This window comes from Dipodomys merriami, unplaced genomic scaffold (assembly GCF_024711535.1).
Source record: "Dipodomys merriami isolate MVZ:Mamm:240054 unplaced genomic scaffold, mDipMer1.0.p SCAF_14, whole genome shotgun sequence".
NCBI classification, from domain to species: Eukaryota; Metazoa; Chordata; class Mammalia; order Rodentia; family Heteromyidae; genus Dipodomys; species Dipodomys merriami.
Genome location: NW_027202715.1, coordinates 37917093 through 37943199, shown reverse-complemented (window position 1 = coordinate 37943199; position 26107 = coordinate 37917093). Strand labels below are relative to the sequence as shown.

The window sequence follows — 26107 nt, the reverse complement described above, 5'->3', positions numbered from 1 at the left end:
AAGGGAGAAGAAAAGATCAGAAGTTCAGTAGAGTTAGATAAAAAACAAAAAGATAATTAAGAAAGAAAGAAAAAGAGAAAGAAGACAAGAAAAGAAAGGAAAACTCTCATTCACGTATTCCTAAAATAAAAATTATAAGATGAGAAAAAAAAAGTTACTGGAAAACAATTATTTTTTCAGAAGAGGCAAAAATTAAAGATTAATAAAAGTTTTAGAAGGGAAAAAAATTTATATATATATATATATATATATATATATATATATATATATATATATATAAGGTAACAAAAAACAAAAAACAAGCAAATAAGAGAAAAGAAGAAGAAGAAGAAAAAAAAAAAGAAAAAAAAAAGAAAAAAAAGTCTTTTGATTTTTTTTTTTTGGGGGGGGAGGAGTGGGAAGAATCCTGTATCTCCCTTTTGTCTGCAACCAGTCTCTTGTTGGAGTCTCTGGTCAGCTTGAGGTCCTGTGGCTTGATTGGTTTCTTAAGTCGGTTGGTTGGAAGAGGCAGAAAAATGCTCTGCTTTACCCAAGATTTTGAGATCCCCCTCCCAGGTTAGTTTTCTGGGAGGGTGGTCTGCTTTGAGAGTCACAAAAGAGGGGGATGTGGTGATGAGACTAGGTTCTGGGTAGAGTTGAGGCCTTTCAACAAACAGTAGCTTTTCCCTGGGGCTATTTTGTGATAAAGCTCACAGCGCCCAGCCTGGAGCCATTCTCAGGGTTTCTGTTTTTCAATTGATTGTGGTGGCTGCTAGAGGGAGGGGCAGCCTCTGGCTCTGGTTACCCAGTGAGGCAAGGCACTCCAATGGCTGGCGCCTGAGCTGGGTGGCTTTTCCCTGGATGGAGCTGAGTCTGGCAGGTCACTTCGCCATTAAGTTCTTGTGACCTGCTAAATGACTCATTTTATTCCAAGGCCTGAGCTGGAGCTAGCAGCTCCTCCGAGCTTTGTCGGTATCCAAGATGGAGATCACCGGTGCTGGGGGGGAGGGGTGGCCTTCCCTCCTCTGCTCCCTGAGGAGTGAGGATGTCGGGCTTGTACTCACGCCGAGTCTTGGATCCTGAGTCGTCTCTGGTCTGCAAACAGCAGGATGAAGATGTTCGCTCCTTGTCGGTTCTTGTTGGTGTTGAGTAGAATCCGCTCGTCCGCTGCGTCCGGCTCCTTCGTCCTGGTCTCTCTGTGTCTCAGGTATGACTCCGCGGCGGTGGTCGCCGCCGCGGCCCCGCCGCCGGAGCGGCAGCTGCTGCGTTTCCTTGGCTTCCCCTCTCTTGTCTAACTCTCTGTCCTGTGATGACACACTTGGTGTGATTCTCTGGCTTAGGACTGTTCACTGAAACTCTAAAACTCCTTTCTATGCGAGAGCTTGTTCAGATTCCAGCTTCTCCTCCGCCATCTTCCCGGAACTCTCTCCATGAGAATCTTATCTCCAATTAATCACCAAAATGCCAGAAGTAGTGTTGCGGCCCAACTGATTAATCACTATCCTTGAGCAAAAAGCTCAGGGACAGTGCCAAGGCCCTGCATTGATCCCCAGGACATGCCACTCAGGCCTGAAAAGGTATTTAGTACAACTGGCTGTTTTCCTGTTGAAACATATGTCAGTGAAACCCTCAAGTCATGGAAAAATTAGACATGATTGTTTTATATTTGAATTAATACATAAAATATAAAATTATATTTATGGAGCCCCATGTTTTTATTTTTGGTGGAACTGGAGTTTGAACTCAGGATTCCACACTTGCTTAGCCTGCTTTCTTTGGTGGTGTTCTACCACTTAAAACATGTCTGTATCCTGATTCTCTAGTAATTTTGGAGATGGAGTTTCATGTACATTTCTGCCAGGGCTGGCTTCAAATTGTAATCCTCCAGATCTCAGCCTTCTGAGTAGTTAGTTAATAATGCAGGCAACAGCCATGGGCCCGAGTTCCATGTTAGGTTTTTAATAATTGCATACACTGTACAGGATTTAAATCAGGTAGCTAGATATATCTCTTGGAACATATAGTATATCATATATCATTTATCTATTGTAAAACCCTTCTTCACATCATGACCTATAGAGGAGAGTGGGAATACTCATAGGGAATAAAGTAAATAATCTATAAATAAGTCATCAACTTTAGTTTATCCAAAATAAAACAATGGTCTATCAATGTTGAGATAGATTCTAATAGTTTAGAGTTCTGAACTTTGTGAATCGTAAACATTTTTTGATGCATAAACTCAAAAAGTATATAAAGAGTTCATTTACTAAATAGCGTTTACAAGTTCTCAAGATAAAAAACACCAGATGTTCCTAATCCTCATTTTAATCAATGGATACTGCAATTAAGAAAGTCTTGTTTGCTTTGAAAGTCAGTGATTAGCATGAACACTGAAAAACAGTACAAACGTGGAGAACATTTAATTTGTGTTTTTGTTTTTTCTTTTTGGTTTCGGTCATGGCGCTTGGACTCTATGCTTGGGCGCTATCCCTCAGCTCTTCAGCTCAAGGCGAGCACTCTACCTCTTGAGCTACAGTGCCACTACCGGTTTTCTGAGTACTTTATTGGAGATAAGTGTCTCACAGACTTTCCTGCCTGGGCTGGCTTTGAACTGTGATAGTCAGATCTCAGCCTCCTGAGTAGCTAGGATTACAGGCATGATCCATTGGTGCCCAGCTTTAATTTGTTTTAACTGAATGTTTTACTATGGGCAGCTTATGAGACTAGGGGTTTATGGGTTCTGACCTCACCTCTACCCTGTGCAGTGTTATACCCTTGTCCAAAAATTGAAACTGATGCCTGGATTATAACATGGGAATGATTTTTATTTAGTCAACGACAGATTGAAAGTTATGTCTATATGTATCATTTGTGTGTGTGTGTGTGTGTGTGTGTGAGGGTGCTGATAGGCTTTGACCTCAGGAACTGGGAAGTGACCCTGAAATTTTTGCTCAAGGCTGGCACTCTACCACTTGAGGCACAGCTTCACTTCTGGCTTTTTTGGTCATTCATTAGAGGACAAGACTCTCTTAGACTTCCTCATGACAGGAGGCAGCTGTCAGCCTGGTGAGGAACAAGGATGTAGGAGGAGGTGGAGGATAAGCTTTCAAACTATCAGGGCTAACTAAGGGTCCAAACCAGGCCCAGGGTCACATGCGTTTCCCCATCCTTATCCCATAGGAACAATCACACACACTAAAGAAGGATCCCCACCACAAATATGTACCAACTCTTAAGAAAATAGAATGAGACAAGATCAAGACATAAACAGAAAAACCGAAGCCTGCTATTTAGGCATGATGCAGAGATCTACCACCTCAGCAGTACCCAGAACTCTCTAAAGTATGAGAGCCAGATGGGCAGGTCCTGAATTTAAACTTTAGTACTGTGAAAAATGAAGGAAAAAATGACATGGTCATAGTATATTGTACACATGTAGGAAGCACCTCAAATTGTACAATTAATGTACACCAAAGAAAATAATATGGCAGATGATTAACAATATAACATAAACTCATATCTGGCTTTCAGTTGGAAACCTCAATTGACAAGAATATTTCCAATTTTTATTTTGTGTTCACGCTAGCACCAAAGTAAAGACACAAACCCTAGCCTTTAATGTTTATTGCTGTCTATGTCTGTGTCACAGAGTATTTTCCTCCAGGAGGAGCTGCTTCTGGACATTGCTTTTGTTCACTAAATCCACATCTCCAGATATGACAGGTGACATAGCCAAGAAGTTTTCCTGCCATCTTCCCCTTTGCATTCCCAGTGCTTGCCGTAATGTGGACAATTTTAAACAAAGTAGGACAGTCCAAGAATGACCCCAGGCATGAAAAATAATACTTATTATGGATAATAAACAGAGAAGTGAGGGACAAAGGCTGAGCAAATGCAACAGTGGAATTCAAGAGACACTATGTTTAAAATGAACTGTACAACTTTTGGGTGGGGATGGAAGGGAAAAACTGGGAAGGGAAAAAAAGCCAGGGAAGGAGTGACAGTGTTCAAGAAGAAATGTACTCTACCTGACTTCTGCAACTGTAACCTCTCTGCACATCGCCCTTCTAATAAATATTTTAAAAAGAAGAATCATTACAGAGAAATTATCTTAATAGAAGCATAAATGTAATTATGTCAAAAACTCATAATATTAGGGAAGTTTATCCTTTATTTTTATTTATGTATATTATTATTATTATTATTTTTTTTTTTTGTTGGTCATGGGGCTTGAACTCTGGGCCTGGGCGCTGTCCCTCAGCTCTTCAGCTCAACGCGAGCACTCTACCACTTGAGCTACAGCGCCACTTCCGGTTTTCTAGTGGTTTATTGGAGATAGGAGTCTCATGGTCTTTACTGCCCGGGCTGGCTTTGAACCGCGATTCTCAGATCTCAGCCTCCTGAGTAGCTAGGATTACAGGCGTGAGCCACCGGCGCCCGGCTATTTATGTATATTTTAAAAAAATCTTCCAAAATCTACTTAAGATATGAAACTTGACAGTGTAATATCAAGCTTGAACATTTTTTGCCAATCACAAATGAAACAAAGATAGCCACTAACAGCAATTTTGTTTTACACCATCCTGGCTGCCAGTGCAAAAATTCAGCAAAACACAATTATGGACACAAGAATTGGAAAAGCCCGCATAAAAATATTAACTCAGATATTGTGGTAATGCATCTGAAAGCTCCAAATATATCTACAAATAAATCATTAGCAATGAGTAATAAATTTCCTGAGCTTACATATTATAAGGTCACCAGACGGTTAAATAATTATCTTTCTAAACATCATGTAGAAAGTATTGCAAAGGCACCATAAAAATATGAAGAATCAAAAGGAGCAGTGGTTTCTCACATCTGTAAGTCTAGCTGCTTAGGAGGCTGAGATCTGAGGATTGTGGTTACAAGACAGCCAGGTAGAAAAGTCCATGAGCCCCTTATCTGCAGTTAACTACCAGAAAACTGGATCTGGTACTTTGGCTCAAAGTGGTAGAGTGCTAGCTAGCCTCGAGCAAAAAGAGGTCGGGGACATTGCCCCGGCCCAAAGCGCAAGCCCAAGGCCCTCCTCCCCCTACACCCCCAAAAAGAATAAGAACAATCAAAATACTCAGTATTTTGAAAAAGTGTATGAAAATGTTGGTACGCCACTGTATTGAAAACAAAATACTACTTGAAAACCAAAGTAAAGCATAGGTAAACTGGGAGCATAACCTATTCATGAATTGAAGGAGTCCCAACAACAGTTTCCCCAAATTTATCTAGAATTTTACTGTCATAATAAATATCCCAGTTAAGCGTTTTGGGAACTTGTAATAATAAACTTGTGAGATTCATTTGGAAATACAAATTCTAAGCACAGGTGAAAGGAAGAACACCCCAAAACAAAAGAGTTTAAGGGGCAGAACAAAAATTGGAAAATTCACAGTGCCAGATGCCAGGGACATTATTGCATGGATATATAGCCATCAGCTTCCCATAACACAGACTCTCCTGAGCAGCCAACTGAGTGGAGACTTTCCCAGCTCTCTCATGTGGTGTGCAGGAGGGAATCCCACAGTGACCTCAGGAACTCAGGCTCCCTATGGAGCCTCAGCTGAGAAGAAACAAGCCCACCTGGGGAATGATGTAGTCACTGCATGGGGCAGGCTCATGGGTACAAGATCAATGTATCTCTGGATCTCATGCAGCACAGCATCTGTGTAGGGCATTTGGCTCCTGTCCTGCATGCAGGGGCTGCGGTGCCTGCCAATCACACGGTCAATCTCTTCCTTCACTTTAGCTGGTGAGACATAATAAGAAATGGCAGAATAGGAGGAAAGAGGCACATTGATCCGAGTAAGTCAGTGCTTCATAAATTGTGATAATGAAACTGAACAAGATTTGAGGTAAAAAATGCATGCACCATGGAGTATTTATACTTCAGCATATACTTGCATAAGTCTTTTACTGAATAGCTTTATAATGCATTAATATATCCATAAAGTTTAGCTTCTTTTTTAACAAATTCACAAAAACCAAAAAAGACTATTAATGTACATCCAATATACTTTATAAATTGAAGTAAAATACCTTTATTTAACACATAAGAAGTATATTATCATCGGTATCACATACTTATAATATTGTTATAATAAAAATTACAAAATAAAAGGAATAAAACATTAACAATAAAAGTATATTTTTGAGGGCTGGGAAGGTGGCTCAGTGGTAGAGCGCTTGCCTTGTATACATGAGGCCCTGAGTTCGATTCCTCAGTACCACATAAGCAGAAAAAAAAAGGCCAGAAGTGGCGCTGTGGCTCAAGTGGTAGAGCGCTAGCCTTGAGCTGAAGAGCTGAAGGACAGTGCCCAGGCCCAGAGTTCAGACCCCACTACCGGACCCAAAACAAACCAACCAAACAAACAAACAAAAGTATATTTTTGAGGAAACTATTATATTCACTTATATCTCTAGATTTCACTAATCTCCACAAATATGAATGATAATTCATGAACTACAAATAACATAAATGGGTCTAAGACAACAGTATAATATTTAAGATGTTAATAGAATATTCCCATTTTCTAATTCAGAAATATTTTTGATGTATATAGGAAAATATATGATAATATATTTAACCTCTATTTTATCACCTAATAGGATAAAAGAGATGATTTTACCATAAAATTATTTTCAATATTAATATATAGAACAAATGATAGGTCTTAAAAAGAGAATTTAGCTTCTGTAGTTGATATGAGTAGAAGACTATATTTCAAAAAATAGACAGAAGTAAAAATATGGATGAAAGTACTTTATAACGAGTGACATTGATTAAAATGCATTATAACTCAGGAACTGATGTGTTGAATTGAAATCCCTTGGTACAACTACTTAATGATAATAAAAAAGAAAGTATATTATATGCAAGTCTAGAAGTATTAGCATTAAATGCTTTTGTACAATTAAAATACGGTAATAAAATACAAAAGTAGAAATGATAGTTGTCAAAGAAAAATAAGAAATATTATTTTTTATTTTTAACATTATACAAATTGTGTTTGTGTTTGTATATGCATATGAGCAATGTGCAGTAATACTCCCATTATCCAACCACTTTCTAATGATAGTCATATTGGGCATCCTAGTATCTGCTTTGGAAAATTACCCTCATATTTCTAAATAATGATGCTTTTATTTATTTATTTATTTTGCTGGACCTGGGGCTGGAATTTAGGGCCTCAGACCTGTTTCTGTCTACCACTGGAGCCACAGCACCTCTTCTGGCTTTTTCTGAGTAGTTTATTGGAGATAGGAGTATCATGAACTTTCTTGTCTGGGCTGGCTGCAAACCACAATCCTCATATCTCAGCCTCCTGAGTATCTAGGATTATAGACGTGAGCCATCGGTACCTGGTGCCTAGTTGTTTTTTTGAATCACTTTTAGAGAATACTTATTGATTTCCTAATATGTGAGATCAAAATTTGCACTTACATCTCTATCTCTTATATTTAGCCATATCTACAAATAGAAACATGGGGATACACACCCACATTTCTCCTCACTTCATTACAACAATATACTAGATATAGTATTTGAGATTTTAAACCAGCATTCACAGTTTCAATCATTCTGGCTACAGAAATATTGTTTCCTGGGTGGAAACTTTCCATTTATTGTTCTCTTGTCTTTCATATCAGTTCATGAGCTTCCATTTCCGGAGTTAGAATTATTTGTAAATACTCAGATAGGTGTTTTAAAATATCTAGCAATAATGGTCAGTAGTGGGAAATTTGAGAACCTTGGCCATTTCTCCTTCATTCTCAGCATCCCCCTCTTTCCTTGCATCATTGGTTTCTGGTTTGTTCTGATGTGGGCGTTTCCTAAGTTGAGTTTCTAGCAGCCTCAGTGACAGTCTGAGAGTACCCCATTACCTTTCTGTCCCAGTTTCTGGAGTTCATAATTTTCTTTGTCTTGGCTTTAGATAACTGAGTGAAATATGCTATATGGTATTTTGTGAAAAAAGAAAAAATGGGGTATGATATGGAAGTCTAATTCTTCCACCTTTTCTCACCAATACATAGGTAGTAGTTACTCTTAAGAATTCTGAAGCAGTCTCCATCTTCTCTTTACATATGACTTAATTGTGTCTTTCTGGAAGTTGTGATGATCTTTCTAATCCTGGTATTCTGGAATGGTACAACCTTATAATGAGTGAATGTTTTTATTCCATCTATTCTGCTGGGTACATGGAGAAAATTTTCTATCAAACTGGTAAAATATGGAGGTTCTTATAGTTCTTCACTCTGGAAGAATTTCAGGAAACAAGAGAGATAGAAAGTTGTGCATCACAAACAACAAGAGGGTTTTGCCTGACCTCTCATTTTTGTACTTCACTGTCTTTACCCAAATTTTCTGAGTACAGAGTTTTCCAGGTTCAAATTTCTCTGGAGAGAGAGCCTTTCTTTTCACCTGATGAGTGGAAGTGTGGTGAGAATTTGAGCATAGAGAATCTGTTTGCTAAGTTCTTTTTCTATCTTCTTTCACACTTGGTATTTCTAAATAGTAAACTTTACGGGAGTTTTGGAGACATAGCTTGTTTTATCTTCCCTCAGAACTTTTCCTGTTGCCACATTTAGGTGAAAACATCATGTGTCTGGCTCAGTTATTTTTATCACAAGTAGATCTACTCTGAGGGTCAGATTTTTGGTAAACAATACTTATCTCTTTACTATTCTCTCCTTTTTTCCCTCAGAGGACTAATCCTCACTTAAAATTATTTTAGCATTATTTCCTAAATCTTAACACAGGGTTTTCACAAGTCCAACTCTTTAAATGTAAAATAACATTGTAAAAGATAAAAATTACAGTGTCCTTGTAAAATTCTAACTTTATCAGACATAACTTTTATAAAAATAGACTTCTGAAATTTTATAATTCCTTCAAGTATGGCTCCTGCCTCAATAGTACCTTTCTAATGACTCTGTTTTTAGAACATGTCCAAGAATGGAATTTAATTCAGACATCCTCATTAATTTCTAGGACTTCTACTTATGCATTGATGACAAGAATTCTCTCGGCTTATGGCAGCATTAGAATTGTCAGAATGAGGAAAGGTATGTAGAAGAACTTACTTATTCAAAACGCAGCATTTTTGGTGTAAATTTAATATATAATTGTATGTCAACTTGTGTTGGGGCAGTTTTCCAGTAATTACATTCCATAAAATCCAGACACCAGAGGAGAATCTTGTTGCTTTTCCTACTGCTTTTTCTCATCATTTCTTTTTGATTACAGCTGGTGGCACAGGATGTTGAATTGGGAGACATATCTGCAAATCTCTAGCAGCATCTTACCCATGTTTTCCTGTAATTCGCCTACTTGTGATGTGAAGGTCCTTCATCAGGGGTAACAGGGGGTATCTCATTGTTGTGTTTGTAGTTTCTGTCTCAGCACCAAATAAAGCAGATGCAACTTTCAGTATGAAATCAAACTTTCATTATTAATTCCAGTGGCTCCTTCTGATTTTCCTGCTCCTGGGATTGATATAATTATCTGATACATCATTTACCAGTATAAATGATTATAGAGAACCTACACTATCTTACATAAACCTGGAGAGTAAAGCACTAAGAGAAATGCACAATGTCATGGCAGAGGTGACACTAGTTGAGACCAAGGCTTCAGGGCTACTGTGTTGTCTCTACTCTAACTTATGTGATACTGCGACTCTGTATTTGAAAGCATGAAACTCACCACTCATTTAAGCCACTAATAACTATATTTTCTCTAATTTTTAAAGGATAAGAAAATTGAGTAACAGAAATAGGAAAATTAGCGGGGTGCTGGTGGCTCACGCCTTTAATCCTAGCTACTCATGAGGCTGAGATCTGAGGAGTTCAGTTTGAAGCCAGCCCCAGCAGGAAAGTCCATGAGACCCTTATCTCCAATTAACCACAAGAAAACCGTTAGTGTTGCTGCGGCTCAAGTGCCTTGCACTGAAGAGCTCAGGGACAGTGCCCAGGACCAGAGTTCAAGCCCTATGTCCAAAAACAACAATAACAACAACAACAAAACAAGTAGGAAAATTAGGGACAGGGTATTACAAGTCTAAAGCAAATTCTGCAATCATCTTTCTTATTGATGCTGTTGTTGGTCCTAGGGCTTGAACTCAGGGCCTGGGTGTGGTCATTGAGCATTTTTGCTCAGGGCTAGTGTGATACCACTTGAACCAGAACTCCACTTCCCACTTTTCTGGTAAATGGATATAAGAGTCTCAAAGCCTTTTGTGCCCAGGCTGGCTTCAAACTTTGATCCTCAGATCTCAATCACTTGAGTAGTAGGATTATAAACATGAGCTCCTTGTTCCAATTTAACTTCTTGTATCAAAAATTTACACATGCTAAATGTTACATGTGAAAATTCTAAAAGGCAGCAAAACCTAGGAGTCACAAGGATTCAGCATGGGTTCATCCAAACAAGATGGTCCAGCAGATGGGAAGCACCAAGTCAGGTGGTCTAGGGAACCTGAGAAGGAATGACTAGGAATGCATGAGGTGAAGAGACAGTAATCATGAAGACAAAAAGTGTTCACATTAACTTGTCATTGGTACGAACGAAAGAGGATGAATAAAGCAGTGCCAAAGACTGAGAAGATGGTGCGAAACTAAGTTGTCAACAAGGTTGCAGTTTTAAATGTTGAATGAGGAAATCATTAAGTGGTCAAAATACATCATTTTCTAGCTGGTCTCTAGACCAACATTAAACCATCATGCTTTTATATTCTCCAGATGACTTGTAATGTGTCTAATAATATGTAATTAAAATAATTAAAATATACGGAACCTCTCAACATTTGTACTTGCTAGGAAAAGAGATACCACCTTTGACTATATCAACTTCATGTGCTTTCTAAGCTCATCAAACGAAACCAACTTAGGGAATATCCTCTTTATGTACCTTTCTATGATCATCAAATTACAATTACTCTTAACTCTTAAGGTAAAATTACTCTAGATAGTGTGCGCAAACACCAATACTAAAATTTCCATCTGTTGAAATGAATTTGAAGATTTGATAGTTGCAGAGCACATTGCCTATTATAATCAAAGCTGTATAAATGTTGAAAAAAATTAATGAAAATCTAAGAGGTGGAAATGATTCCATGTCATGGACTAAAACACTAATTTCATATCATATCCTGCTATCGTGCAAGAGAAATTAATACTCCTAAGATAAACAAAAGAGAAAAGAGTCTGTCACGAATAGATCTATAATACAAGTTGTGCTAAGAGGAGTCAGGTTTTGAGTAGAAATTACAACATATTGGACAACAAATCCATGCCATATGAAGAAATACATATCTTTGTTATATATCACCTTACAGATGAACAGGAATGTTAATACTATATTTTTATATGCAACCTCCATTTAGTTTCTATACACTTTTTAAAGATAATACATGAAGTGATAATCATGGATGAATGGTATGGGTACCCAATATATTAAAGATGTACTTTGTGACCAAAACTACTGAAGTAGGATGTAATTGGAAGGGAGGAGGATTAAATGTGTAGTCAGAAGGTATTTTGCTGTAATTTCACACTAGACTGCCATATATTTGTTACAGTAATCCCCATGGTACCCAATAAGGAATCAACTATACTTAGTTGATTGCAGCACATTATCTATCTATCTATTTATAATCTATGCATTATTTATGTTTATTGTACATATATGCTACATATATATTAGTTATATATTCATGTGAATACATCATAATGAAACCCACTGAAATTTATATACAAAGAGAGAAGAGGGATTAATAAACATAATAGAAGAGGTGAAATTGACTGAAATACATTATATGCATCTATGAAATATCACAATAAAATCCATTGCACAAGATAATAAATATGTGAAAAGTATACCAATATAATACTGATATACATATATTTTAAATACCACAATTTAAAAATATTTTAGAGGATGGTGAACCATGACCAATTAAGGATCTTTCCAGGATTATTTCCTCAAAGCCAATTCTACCTCTCAGAGCATGCAGAAAGTGCACACTGATTAGGTCTTCTATTCTATACATTGTATAATAATTATACACATCTTTATATAATAATACTATACTTTGCATGGTAATTGTTTCTATTTCACCTGCCCTGAGAATTCTGCTTCTCCTTAATTAGATTTTTTTTTTTTGTTGGTTGTAGGGCCTGAACTCTAGGCCTGGGCACTGCCCCTCAGCTCTTCAGCTCAAGGTTAGCACTCTACCACTTGAGCCACAGGCCCACTTCCAGCCTTTTCTGCTTATGTGGTGCTGAGGAATCGAACCCAGGGCCTCATGGATGCAAGGCAAGCGCTCTACCACTGAGCCACCTTCCCAGCACCCTTAACTAGATTTTTATACAAAGAAAAAAAATGTATTCTAATTATTTAATAAATTAATTTTAAGTTTCCTGGGATGAGTAGTGTAGTTTAATTTACATAATTGCTATTTAGTTTTTCAAGCATTGCTGGACTAATAGTTTAAACATCTCTCATAACACCAACTACTCATTGTGTCACAAAATGCTCAAGGATTCAAATAACTGTGCAGATATTTTTACATTTTACCTGTTTCATTTTAATCTCTTGAATTTTTAACATCCAGCGATTCTTCATGGTCTTTTACTTTCTCCAAAATATAATTTTGTATATAAGCAACATTTTTCATTGCTGTGTTATGACTCCCTGGTACATAGTCAGTGAGATCGGGGGAAAGACTGTAGATCTAAAAGTAAAAATAACTTACTAAAGAAGTTATATTTGTATAGTCATACTATACATATTATATAAAAGTTGGCTATAAATAGAAATGTTATATTGCAACCACCTTGAAGGGAAAGTTTTTTCTTTGGCCTGTCCCGGGGCTTGAACTCATGGCCTGGACTCTGTGTCTGAGCCTCTCTGTGCTCAAGTCTAGTGCTCTACCACTTCAGCCACAGTCCCACTTCTGGCTTTTTCTGAGTAGTTTCTTTAGGAGATCATAGTCTCACAAATTTTTCTGCCTGGACTGTCTTTGAACTGCAACCCCCAGATACCAGTCTCCTGAGTAGCTAGGATTACAGGCATAAGTCACTGGTGCCCAGTTTGAAGGGAAGTTTTGATGGAACATATAAAGTGAGAAGGATTCAAGGATGCCCTACAACTCAGTCTCATGCCAACCATCTAACTGACTTCTCCATGATCACATCGTTATTATTTTTATAGAGTTTAGGGCAAGCCAAATTAGTACAAGGGAAGACATTGTGAGGAATTTTTATAGTTCAATATTCTCATTTCCCCCCAGGCTACCTCACCATCTAGGATCACAGTGGAATCAGCTAACACTCTGACTCTACTCAGTGATTTCTAGCAGCTTCTATTGTCCCAAATATGCTTCTTCTGTGAGAAAAAATACTTCTGCTCAGTAATAGAATGAATATGAGATTCTTAGTGGAAAACAAACCTGTGGGAAACGTAAAGCTTCACTAAGGACCTGGATATCCACTGATCCACTAGGCATCTCTCTGGAACTGAACAATGCAATTTAGAATCAAATCCTTTGGGATTTAATGGGAAATATCAAAGTAGTTGCTTGAGTTCATTAGCTTGAGTCAATCCTATAGGCTTAGACATCTTTCTCAGCTGATTACTATATACTGGTTTTCTTCCATTTCTATTAGCATCAGTTAGCTGTCAAAGGCTTTCATTATGACATGTCCACATACAAATGGAATGCATCTTTCCTTTTAGTGCCAGTACTGGGGTTTGAACTCAGAGCTTCAGGCTCTTGGTTGACTTTCTTGCTCATGGCTGGTGCTCTGCTATTTGAGCCATATCTCCTGCCCTGAGTTTTGCTGACGATTTGGGAGATGGATTCTGTCAGACTTTTCTGTCCTGCCTAGCTCCAATCCTTGATCTTCCAGGTGTCAGTCTCCTGGGTAACTAGCATTTTAGGCATGAGCCAACAGGGCCCAGCTGTGCAATATATCTAGATGAGACTCACCTCCTCTGCTACTCTCCCTCATCCTTCCCTTCCCTGCTTCCCAAACCACTTCCAACAAGCTTCATTGCTCTATTTTGGAACTGCAGTAAATGAACTATAACTCTTTCTCTTGCCCTGTAGTGATATGAATTCAAAGTTGATCAGGGATCTTAATATAAAACCAGAAACTTTGAAGCTACTACCAAAATAGAACAGGGAAAATGCTAGAACACGTTGCCATAGGCAGTAACTTCCTGAATGGCACTCTACCGTTCTTTAGGCAGCACAGCTGTGTCCAGGTATTCACCTTACTAGTGGCTCTTTATTTAATTTGAGTCTGTTGAACAACAACAAAAAAAGACAAGTGTTTTCTTAGGAAGAAAAGATCTTGGCTTCACCTGTATCCATGGTGAGCTCTGAATCTCGAAGTTCTCATCCAATTTCTCCATCAAGTTCAGGAAGTTCTGGTCTTTATAATCAAAACGATTCTGGAAAACAATGGAGCAGATGACATTGCAGGGAGCACAGCCCTGCAATAAACTAACAAATAAAAAAAAGCTGAAGTGGAGCTGTGGCTGAAGTGATAGAATTATAGCCATGAATTAAAGCAGCTGAACGCTCTAAGATGGGCACACACACACACACACACACACACACACACACACACACACACACACGCACACATGCACACGCAGACACACACATGCACACACACAAATCGATATATAATTTTGAAAAGAGCTTATTATTTTCTGCAACTTATGGATGATACTATGTCCCTTATTCATTCAGTGCTTCATTTTCTTTGTAATGCTATGTTTTAACCACTGTAGCTTGTAAAGATTTTGTTACTCTTTTCCCTATATAATTAACATTTTTGTTATGTAATCACATCAGTGAGGGGGACAATAATTTCACTATGCTAACTCCCTCATTTGATAAGATGGTATCTGTCAGATCCCTCTGTCGTGTCTGTTTACCTTTATATGTTAATTTGAAAACATGGCAAAGTATTTAATGTGTGGAAATAACTACTAAGTTACCCTCTCTATTCTTTGCTTTCATTGATGATCTTTGCCTGACACAGTGATGCCCACCGCAATGATAAAAAGCTAATGAAATTTCGAATTTTAGCTTCATTTTTGTTTCCTCAAAGGCTTAATGTTTCTTAAAGGATTCTCTGAGGAGGCAACAATGTTTGATAAGAAATGTCCTCACTATCTTGCCCATGTAATTATAACCCCTCTGTATGGTATTTTCACAATAAAAAATTCTCTGTATTCTTTTAACTTGAAACAAACTGAATTATAACACGATTTAGGCCTGCTTTTTGGGCTTGTTTTTATTTTAGAAGAGAACAGCTAACATTTTGTTTATGTTTTTATTGTAACTGTAAAGGAGATCTGAAGAGGGGTTATATAAGGTGTTATCAAATCCCGTGGCACCCTGTCTAGGGTAGGTACCCTTTACTCCTTTAATTTTGATGGGAACCTGGAGAAAAGTTTTAAATAAGATGATAAAAATATAGAAGGATTCCTGATTATTTTTTAAAGCTATTTAGAAATATAACTGGTTGCTACATTCAGGAGTTATGAGTGAGGGAAAAAGAGATGATTTTTAAAATTGAAGGTAAGTCTTTCACAAACATTCCTATTTAGCCCAATGTACAACTTTCTCTGCTAGCCAAAATCTAGTGTGCAGGACGTTTCAGACTCAGGTCCTCTCCTAAGTGACCCTCTCCTTGTGGAGGAAAACCAGTTCCCTGATGAATGGAGACATGGAGGAAGGCTGGGAAGGGAAGCCTCCATTGTCAGCCTTGTGCCCTATCTTCTCTGACATCTGCTATTTCCAAACAAAAATTTGATCGAACCTTAAGGAACACAGATCACCTATCTCTCTCTCCCTCTCTTTCTCTTCATTAGAATTATCTGACAACAAGATATCAATCCACAATAGACTTATTATTCAAATGAATTTTACTTTTTGTGGTACTGGGTTTGGAGCTCAGAGCCTTGTTATAGCTTGGCAGCTGCTCATCCACTCAAGCCTTGGCTCCCATTCTTATTTACTTTTTATTTTACAGGTAGCATCTTGCAATTTTGGCAGTTGGGCAAACACTGCCATCTTCCTCATCATAGCCATCTGGTTAGCTATAATTATAGGTTTGTAACATGATATCTGATGGCCTGTCCATCAGATGGCATCTTGCAAATTTTCTGCCTGGACTGGTCTTGAACTATGAACCTCCTGATCTCCATGTCCTTAGTAACTAGAATTATAGGTGTGAGCCGTTATATGCAACCTCAACTTGGCTTTTGGTATTAAGACCAGTATGTGATCCCCATGCCAGTTTGTCACAACTCCTGCCAAAAATTGCCTTCCAAGAAAAACAGTTACAGCCACAGAGTGTATTGCCATGCCTTTCTTACCATCCCGCTATCCTTCCTTCTCTCAGCTGTCTTCCCCAGTTATCTTTAGTTGGTGGCACAGATGGTTAAACAGTAAGCTGTTGTTAACAAATAAAATGAAGGACACTAGCAGTGTCTTGGCAACACTTAATTCTCATCTGTGGTTGTACCTGCAACCTGCAGGTGCTTCATCAGGATAGCAGACCGTACCTCAGGGCCATGCTTGTGGTCTCTGTGCCAGCTGCAAACAGATCAGTAGCACAGATTACCAAGTTTTCATAAGTAAATTCTGACTGTTTATTGTCTTTTTCCTAGGAATACATGGATGTAATCATTCCATATATGGCTTGCCAACAAAAAATAGAATAAATAAAAGGAGAAAAATTAGCAGCAGACACTTGCAACAAATATAGGACAGAACAGAAGGACAACAAAATACTTGTCACTAGCATGCCAGACAGAGAGAAGGCAAAGAAATAATGGCTGACATTAGAAAGGACAAAATAATGGCATTTGTAGGGAAATGGATGAAACTAGAGCAAATTATTTTGATTAAGACAACAACAAAGAGATAAATGGCACATAGTCTCCCTGATATGTAGATGCTAAAGCAAAAGTGCAAGAAGATATGACAAAATAAAGAGGACTTGAGAAACAAAGGACAGCCACATTCTGTCATATCATTACTAAATGACTCCATGTACTTGACAATATATATGGTATATATATATACACCTAATAGAGGGAAGCCTGGAGGAGGACACAGAATAAGTGGGAAAGGGAACAACATACAACAAAGGGGCCAATCAGCTGCACTGGACATAGAAGAAAAAGGACTAAGCAACCAAAAGACAGCCATGGGAATGAAAGGAGAAGAAGGAAAGAGGGAACAGCTTACACTAAACAAAAGGAAAGAAATGTAAACATCACCTGATGTAGAAAAAATAATTTGTATTGTGAAAGCTCATAGAATTCACAAACTGTATTGACCATGATAATGACAATATGTTTGTGATTTTTTTTTTTTTTGGGTCACGTCGTGGGGCTTGAACTCTGGCCTGGGTGCTGTCCCTCATCTCTTCAGCGCAAGGCTAGCTCTCTACCATTTGAGCCACAGTGCCACTTCCGGCTTTTTTTTCCTGCGTATGTGGTGTTGAGGAATCGAACCCAGGGCCTCAGGCATGCAAGGCAAGCGCTCTACCACTGACCCACTTTCCCAGCCCCTAGTTGTGATTTTAACTATCATTATTCTACAATACTGTGAAATATGTGAAATTTATGTAATCACCTAATCTCAATTTTTAAAAAAATGAGAGAAGGAAAGGGTCAGGAGCGATGGGTGACAATGTTGTCAGTCACCTTGTATTCATCTAACATTTTGTAGAATTGGAACTTCTTTGTACAACTAATTAAAGATAATAAAAAATTGAAAAAGAAATATAAATATTAGGCACTGTCTAAATATTTTTTAGTTAGGAAAGAGAATTTCAATATAGAAGGAATGTCTCTCTACTCAGAAAAGTACAGAAGTGACAATATGAGGAAGAAAGAAATAGAAAGTCGAGGGGAGAGAGAGAGAGAGAAAGAGAGAGAGAGAGAGAAGTAAAAGAGAAAAAGAGATATAGGAAGGAAATCACATGGATTATGGGAATTCCAAGTATTTCTGAATGGTTCCATAGACCATATTTTCCTAGAATTATAGAATATGAGGCCACAGAGCCATGCGATTTCTCATTCATCAATTAAATTTAGTCAATTTCATTTGACTACATTATTTTTCTTTTGAGTAGTAGTATTTCTGGAGCATAAGTGTTATTTAGGTTCTCAGAAGGGCCTTTGAACAGCCTGTGGTGAGAGAACAGACTTTCATTCAACAAAATCTTGCTGACAGCTGAGAGCAGAACAGTGAATTATGTACCCTTACGATAATACAATTTCTGGGATGCAATTGGTCTTACTTTCTATGGTGGTAATCAATCAGTGATTGGCATGTCTACTTAGAAGTCTTGGTATGTACAACATGATAGCATTCTATAACAGCATTCTAGCCTAAAATATTTTTTAGCAAGAGTAAATGGGAAACATGATATTTTTTATAGATAATTCAATTTACCTTGCTGCCAATGTTCCTGGAATGGTTTTATTGGGGGTAGAATATCACCCCTGGATGTATGAATATACTGCTCTAATGGTTTTATGGTGTCTCCCAAGACCCCAGTACTTCTGCTATAATTATTTAATGATTTTTCAAATTGGTAAAGGTAGATTATTGTTTGTGTGTATTTTTTATTATATTCAGAACACCATGTATTTCAAGCAGACAGATTTATATTTTGATGAAAACATTTTTTTCTGCTCCTTTTCCCAACAGAGGTAATTCATAACGGGATAGAATAAGCAGAAGAGAAATGACATCTGTTAAAAAATATGGTAGGTGGTTACAAAGTCAATATAAAATAACATATGTTGTCAGATATTGAAAATATCTAGAAAAATCAGTGCTCATTTCTTTCTTCTTTTTTTATTTTTTATTTTTTTGGTCAGTCCTGGGGCTTGAACTCTGGGCTTGGGTGCTATCCCTCAGCTCTTCAGCTCAAGGTGAGCACAGTACTGCTTGAGTCACACCGCCACTTCTGGTTTTCTAGGGGTTTATTGGAGATAAGAGTCTCAGGGACTTTCCTGCCCCTGCTGGCTTTTAATTATGATCCTTAGCTCTCAGCCTCCTGAGTAGCTGGGATTACAGGTGTGAGCCACCAGGTCCTGCTCAGTGCTCTTCTTTCTATAGTATGACGTGTGTTTAGTCTCTGAACAATTTTTTTTCACATAGAACTGTCTTCAAAATGTTAAAATTCAAAATGGATAATGAACCTGTATGTTTGTCTTTTAGCATTTCAATTAGGATCTGTTAATCTTGAACTTGTGCTAGTTACTTTGTATTCAGGAGGAGAGAGTAGAATTACTGGAAATATTAAACCACTCTTTCTATTCTTGAAAAAACAAGAAATAATGGCTGAAAAGTTTCCAATTCAAGGAAAGTCATGAATGATATTCATGTAGGAAATTCAATGAAAGTAAAGACAAAGCCAAAGAGATTCATACCACAGCATATTTTAATCAATCTGCCTAAAATGAAAGAGAAAGAAAACACTTAAAAGCAGCAAGAGGGAAGCAATTCCTCACATACAGTAGTCTCAATATGAACAACTGGCTCACTTTCCTTTAGAAACTGTGGAAGTCAGCATGTGTTAGCATAATATATTTAAAAGACAGACAGAAAAGCTTTCAAGGTAGAATTTTATACCTAGCAATAACATTTCTATGAAATGAGGTTATTTGGGGGAAGGTACCCAGCATCTCTTGTATACTAAGCAAGTATTCTACTACTTGAGCCATAACCCCAGCCCTTTTGTTTGAATCTCATTTTTGAGACAATGTATCTGGAGCTTTTCTGTGTCTGACCTTATCGTCATCCTGCCTCAATCTCTCAAGTAGCTGGGATTATAAGAATCTATTACCATGCTTGTAATATAGCAGTAATTAAGATATTCTAAGCTAATACAAACAGTAAAGTAATCCCATATGCAGATCTGAGAATGCTAAAGGGTGTCAGCTTTTAGGCCAAACAACCAAACAACATTGGACAATAAATCAATGCAATATTAAATATCAAAAGTCCTCGTTAAGAGAAACTATATATATATGAATATTAACACTACTGTTCTTTTATGTCTAACCATCCTAATTTCTATATGCTTTTAAAAGAATGCATAAGATAATCATTGGAAAGGAACTGTATGTACCCAATGCATGAAAGTGGAAATCATAACAAATGCAAAGTGGGAATTGGATGAGATGAAAGTTAAAATGTGTAGTGAGAAGAATCATTTCCAGTTGTTCTATGTCTAAGATGCTAACAGTGAACTCTTTCAAACACATTGAGAAAAAAAACCCCAAGAGCCTTTTTACTGCCACTCAGATTTCATTATCACAAAACTAAGGAAAGTAAGGGAAAGAGTAGGTTGAAGTGGGGTGCGATTGTTGAAGGGGCTATCACTGATGAAGTTGCATCCTGTTTATAAACTACTTTGTTAAATAGAACTTGTTTTGTACAAATACTTAAAGATAAGATATACTTAAAAAATTTAAATTCAGTAGTCAGATGCAAGTGGTTCACAACTGTAAGGTCAACGTATGTTGTATTTTATAACTGATTTGAAAATAGTTTTTATTTTGTCTACTCTTTACAATCAGTTTGTCCTCAGTGAGTGGATTTTTACGTAAAGAAAGGAAATGTGAACAAATTATTGAGCAAATTCAGTTTATGTTTTTCAGGTTACTTGATGTAGAATCACATGCGTAATAAAACTTGAAGTGCTTTCAGTCTTTTGTGGCCTGAGCATGTGAGTGTCTCTGGTAATTACAGACAAATCCAGTGATCCACAGAACTCTTAAGCAAGGAAAGGCCCAAGCTGATGTAAGCACTTTACCTGCTCCATAGTTATCATTAAAGGCCGGAGGGCTGTTTACATCCAGCTTCGTTTTGTGTTCTTTCACAACACAATTTTTTTTAGCATAGTTCACATTTTCAAGAATTGTTTTTATGACTTTCTGTAGATAATCAATGAGAGCAGGAAATCTGTTATAGATCTACAAGAAAATAATTTATTTAATGAAGTATACAGTTCAGTTCATACATATGTATATATAATATGTGTGTTGTTTGTAATATATGCACATGTACAATAGATATGAAATAATATACACACATATATACACAAATTATATAGATATAACATAATATATATAACAAACTAGTATGCCATGGGCAGATTTATTTCTACAAATAAGTATCAAATATGTCTGTCTGTAGCCATTAGAGTGTCTGTGTGAACCCGAAACCAGCTCTCCTGGATTTCTGTCAGAAATCCTCCAGAAAGTCAGCCAGCTGTAAAGATGGAGGCTTCAGCAACCTTAATAACCTGCCCCGTGCCCCGTTCTGAGGCCTAGCTGTAGGCTGTGGCTACAGTAGGCTTCTGGAACATGCTGCTGCTCTCAAAGTAACCGCTGTGTTCGGGTCAGCTGTGCTAGGCTCTGGTGTATCGTTTACATTTTGAGTTGTCTGCGGCAACTCCAAATTAACTTCCACCAGACTTGGGTCCGCCAGTGGGACAAGGCTGGGAGAGAAGCGTTTCTTTGCATGGTGCTTTTTCTGTGTTCCACAGGGAGGCCTGTTATTGCTTTGACTTGGAATGAGTCCTTTGACCATGCACACGTTAGAACTGTGACCTTCGGTGAATTCGCCAGCCTTGAGTGGAACCAAATAGCCTGCCTACAAAAGGGCGCAGGCCCAGGGGGCACAGGACGAGGGGACGCCCTCCTGGAATCCGGGCCTAGGAGTGTGGCACACGCGCTGAAGGAGCTGGTGTCTGCGTGGAAGGTGCCCGTGGATCCAGGCCTGTCCTGAGCCCTTCAGAGCGGCTCTCTGCCAGCGGCTCTCTGCTCTCTGCTCGCGGCTCGCGGCTCCCTGGAAAGATGCTGGGTGTTCTGTAGGCACCATGGTAGTATAACCAGCTCTGCTCACCCCCTTTGCTGAGTCTGCGCCGTGTTCATCAGAGATGGCAGGGTGACACATGCAGCGCTTGTGTGCTAATCCTCCTTGGTCTTCCGGACCATACAAGTGTGTATCCAGGTAACTGGATTTCCCTGAGCTTGAACGGCAAGGCTCCGAAGCGGGGTTTGGATTCAGCATGGCACGCCTGCGCAGTGGGACACCCGGTCCTCCGGCAGCTGGTTGCGATGCATTGCAAGTGCGAGACCTGGCTCCGGGCTGGGCCTCTGGGCAGCAATGCTAGCTTTAGGTGAGATGGTCATTCATGCATTCAGAGCAAGTCCCATCTCTCTGTCAAGCACACAGACAAAACAGCACTAAGAGGGATGGTAATCAATTAGTGGGTACCTGGAACTTTTTATGTGCAATTAACCTTGCTTTAAATAAGAAAGCTAAAGTGTTCTATGTGATTTTTTTTTGGTTTGATTCTTTTGTATGTTCTTCCCCGTGGTATAACCCCTGTCTTCACTGTATTTGGTTCTGGTGCCCTGCATCTTATATATACATTTTTCTGATTGGGGAGGGGAAGGGAAATAACAAAATACTGAAATGAGGATATAGGTTGACCCATTGTAACAATGAGATATACAAGACCCTATGTTGAAAACAAACTGTACAACTTTCGAGTAGAGAAGGTAGGAGCTGGGGAGGTGGGGGAGAGAAAGCACGGTAGGGAAAAACAAAGGAGGGGGTAACAATGCTGGATAGGAAATGTACTCATTACCTTACTCATGTAACTGTAAACTCTCTGTACAGTATCCCTACAATAAAAAAAAATCTAAAAAAAAAAGAAAGCTAAAGAAAGCTAAACTTAGCTTATGAGTTGGAGGAAATAAAAATGAAAAACAGAGCACAGTTAAACTATGAGAGTTGAAAGAGTAATGTGAAGAATAGAAAACATAATATGGAGGCTGGGAAGGTGGCTCCGTGATTGAGTGCTTGCTTTGCATCCCTGAGACCCTGGGTTCGATTCCTCAGCACCACATAAGCAAAAAGAAAAAAGCCGGAGGTGGTGCTGTGGCTCAAGTGGTAGAGCGCTAGCCTTGAGCTGAAGAGCGACAGCACCCAGGCCCAGAGTTCAGGCCCCACTACCGGGCCCCCCACCCAAGAAAAGAAACCATAATATGGATTTTTTTAGTGTAAATAATTAAAAGTTTTTCATTCAAGGTAAAGGAAACAACAGAAGAATTATAAAATGGTGCCTGAGTGTGATGTTTTGTATCCCTAATCTGTATTTAAGAGGCAAAATAGGGTAAAAACAGTCCAAGGATAGACTGGGGCAAAAAAAGTCCTAAGTAAAAAATAATTAATGACATTGGATAGTAGAAAGGAAGAAAAAAGAAAAGGAAGGAAGGAAGAGAAAGAGAAAGTAGAAAGAAAGGAAAAAGAGAAGGAAGGAAAAAAGGAGGATAAAGAAGGAAAATGAGAGGAACAATGTGAAAGAAAAAGGGGAAGAAAGAAAGAAACAGGGAAGGAGGGAGGGAGGAAGGAAGGAAAAGATAAAGCAAGAAAAGAAATGAAGGAAAGGGAAAGGAAGGGAAGAGGGAAGAGAAGAGAGACTTTTTCTCAATGATTAAAATGATGCATATCCATCCTGAGGGAGTAAATGCACGTCAACTCCAAGAAATTCCAAATATTAATTAATTTAGGCATAGTCGACTTTTGTGGATTCTGGGATACTGTTCTACACAGTTACCAATTGAACAATATGCTTAGTATTATTTAGAATTTATTCATCACTTAGGCCAAGTTTATATTGGTGGACCATAATAAAGAAATTAAATTCTACTCAAGATTTCTTTTTGGCTTTGAGCTCTGCAGCAAAATGGCTGTGATCAATTCATCAATATGTTTTATGGGTAACAATCTCACAAATTCACATGTAGACTCTAACTAAGGGTGACATGACTTAAATTGTTCTGACTAAATAGTATAGGGCCTCTGAGCATAAGAAACTTGTTATCTTCCTGTATGCCATGCTTTATAGACATTATAGTGTTCTAATATGTCAGAAAATCTATTGTTTTACCCCAGGGTGCTGAGGACAATTTGGAAAGCATTGAGACCGTAGGTTTAAATATGTATCATTTACAGTTAAACTCTTATTTTCAATCTCTTCACTTTACTTGGAAGAGAGAATTTCAAAACAGTCATTTAGATGCAAATAACTAATCAGATTCACTTTTGAAAATGATTTAGTTAGTAGGTGAGTAGAGTTGACTGTGGTAGGGAAATTATCACCATAAATTTCGAATACACAATTCAAACAAGGCCAAGTAAAATGACTTATCAGTAAGTCCAGGAGTCAGAGATAAGAAAATTGCATTTAATAAGTGAGTACAGGCAAAATATTAATGTAATCCTCTCTCAAAATCAAGTTGTTCTAGATAGAGAATGTCTGCAATGCCAGTGCTCAGGAGGCTGAGGCAAGAGGACCATGGTCCTAGCCTGGCTATGGCAAAAAAATAACTCACATTTATGTGAAGGAGAAAACATTGTTCATTAGCCAAGAACATAGCCACAATATCTACATTCATAAGGTTATTCTTTGCACAGCTAACAATGTTTGGGATAGAATAGGATGAACACAGGTTTGATGATCACTCTGCATGTACAACGATGCTTGATACTCACAACCTGGATGCACAACTGCTGCCTGCCATTAGACTGAAACCTTCTTCTTCTACTTGAGCTCACAACTCAGAACCAAAGTGAAAGATCTGGCTGCTCCTGAAATGTTCCCAAGGGCATCAAGAGCAAGGACAGCAACCTGTACGGGTCAGCGAGAAAGCAGCACCCACCACTGGTTTTTCTGAACTCCTCCACCAGGCAGCCAGCTTCCTCTTGAACTCTGTCCTCAATGCTCCTCTTCCCCATCCCAAAATTCCGCAGGGTCGTGAGTGAGAAATGTCTCATCTCTTTGCATCATTTTCCATCGCTGGAAATGATCCCTAGAAGCAGGAGCATCAGAAACTGAGAGGGAAATCCAAGGCCAGACAGATGAAGGTGAAAGCCACACATCTCTGTGTTCTTTTCCCCTCAAACCCACTGCCCACTATGCAAATATGCACACTCTCAGGCACACTTACCATGGCGTTGACTAAATTGGTGTACTGCTGGAAATGTGTCTCTTCCAGAAAACTCCTCGCCATGATCCATCAGGGCTTCCTTCACAGGTTCATATCCATGAAACACCACAGTGGGCTTCATACCAAAATAGACAGTGAACACATGGCCATAGACTTTTGAGAACTGAATATGAGAAGTAAAACCCAAATATTAGCAAGAGAAGTAATCATTTGGTCTATTTCAAACAGATATTACCATTGAAATGTTTATGCTCTTAGTCTAGTACACAGAGTATGAAATAGTTCCGAAGTTCATACATGGACACAGTGGTGAGTTTTATAGCTGTCACTTTCTGAACAGCAGGCAATATGCCATGCACCTGCTGATGCAGTTGGTGCACAGATTAATCTGTACATGACTACAGCTATTGAGTGTATTCATCATGCTTCATGGTATCCAACGAGTGTATTCATCATGTTTCATAATGAATGCAGCTGAGGTCTCAACATTCTAAACTCATTTCCAATGTCCCTGGACTAATGAATAGAAGATTCTGATTTGAACCTGTGTTTATTCAGCATTTGATGCTTGATCATTTTATCATTCCTTTAGGCTCCTGTTGAAGTCAATGTTGATATCAACTGCTTCAGGATGAACTGTCACACTCTGGGTGTGGAGAATCTAGCTCTGAAGCCCTATCAACAGTAATGGCTTGCTACAACAGGTGACTTTTACTGCCTAGATAATTTTGGAGTATAATATAACAAACTCGGGGAGTGTCCCCCCCCACCCCAGGCAGCCTCAGGAAATGAAGCATCTCCTGAAAGAATAATTTCTTCCATATTCACTATTCTTTGCTGCAAATAATAAAGTTTAATATTGTTGTTCAACATTTTGTGATTCATCTTCACCAGTGACTTAGCATAAACATGAGCATAGTTAAAAAATTTATAGAAGCAGTGAGCAAAATGGAGGTCAGGAAGTTTGGCTTGATAAGATTAGAGCTTGAGTAATCCCAAGTATTTTTGAGCCTTGAT

At 38.3% G+C, this 26107-nt stretch overlaps 1 pseudogene; it reads right to left on the bottom strand.

The window, feature by feature from the left end:
- Window positions 1-2045: 2045 nt before the first annotated feature.
- LOC138825675 (cytochrome P450 2C25-like) lies at window positions 2046-25486 on the bottom strand (annotated as a pseudogene).
- Window positions 25487-26107: the final 621 nt, after the last annotated feature.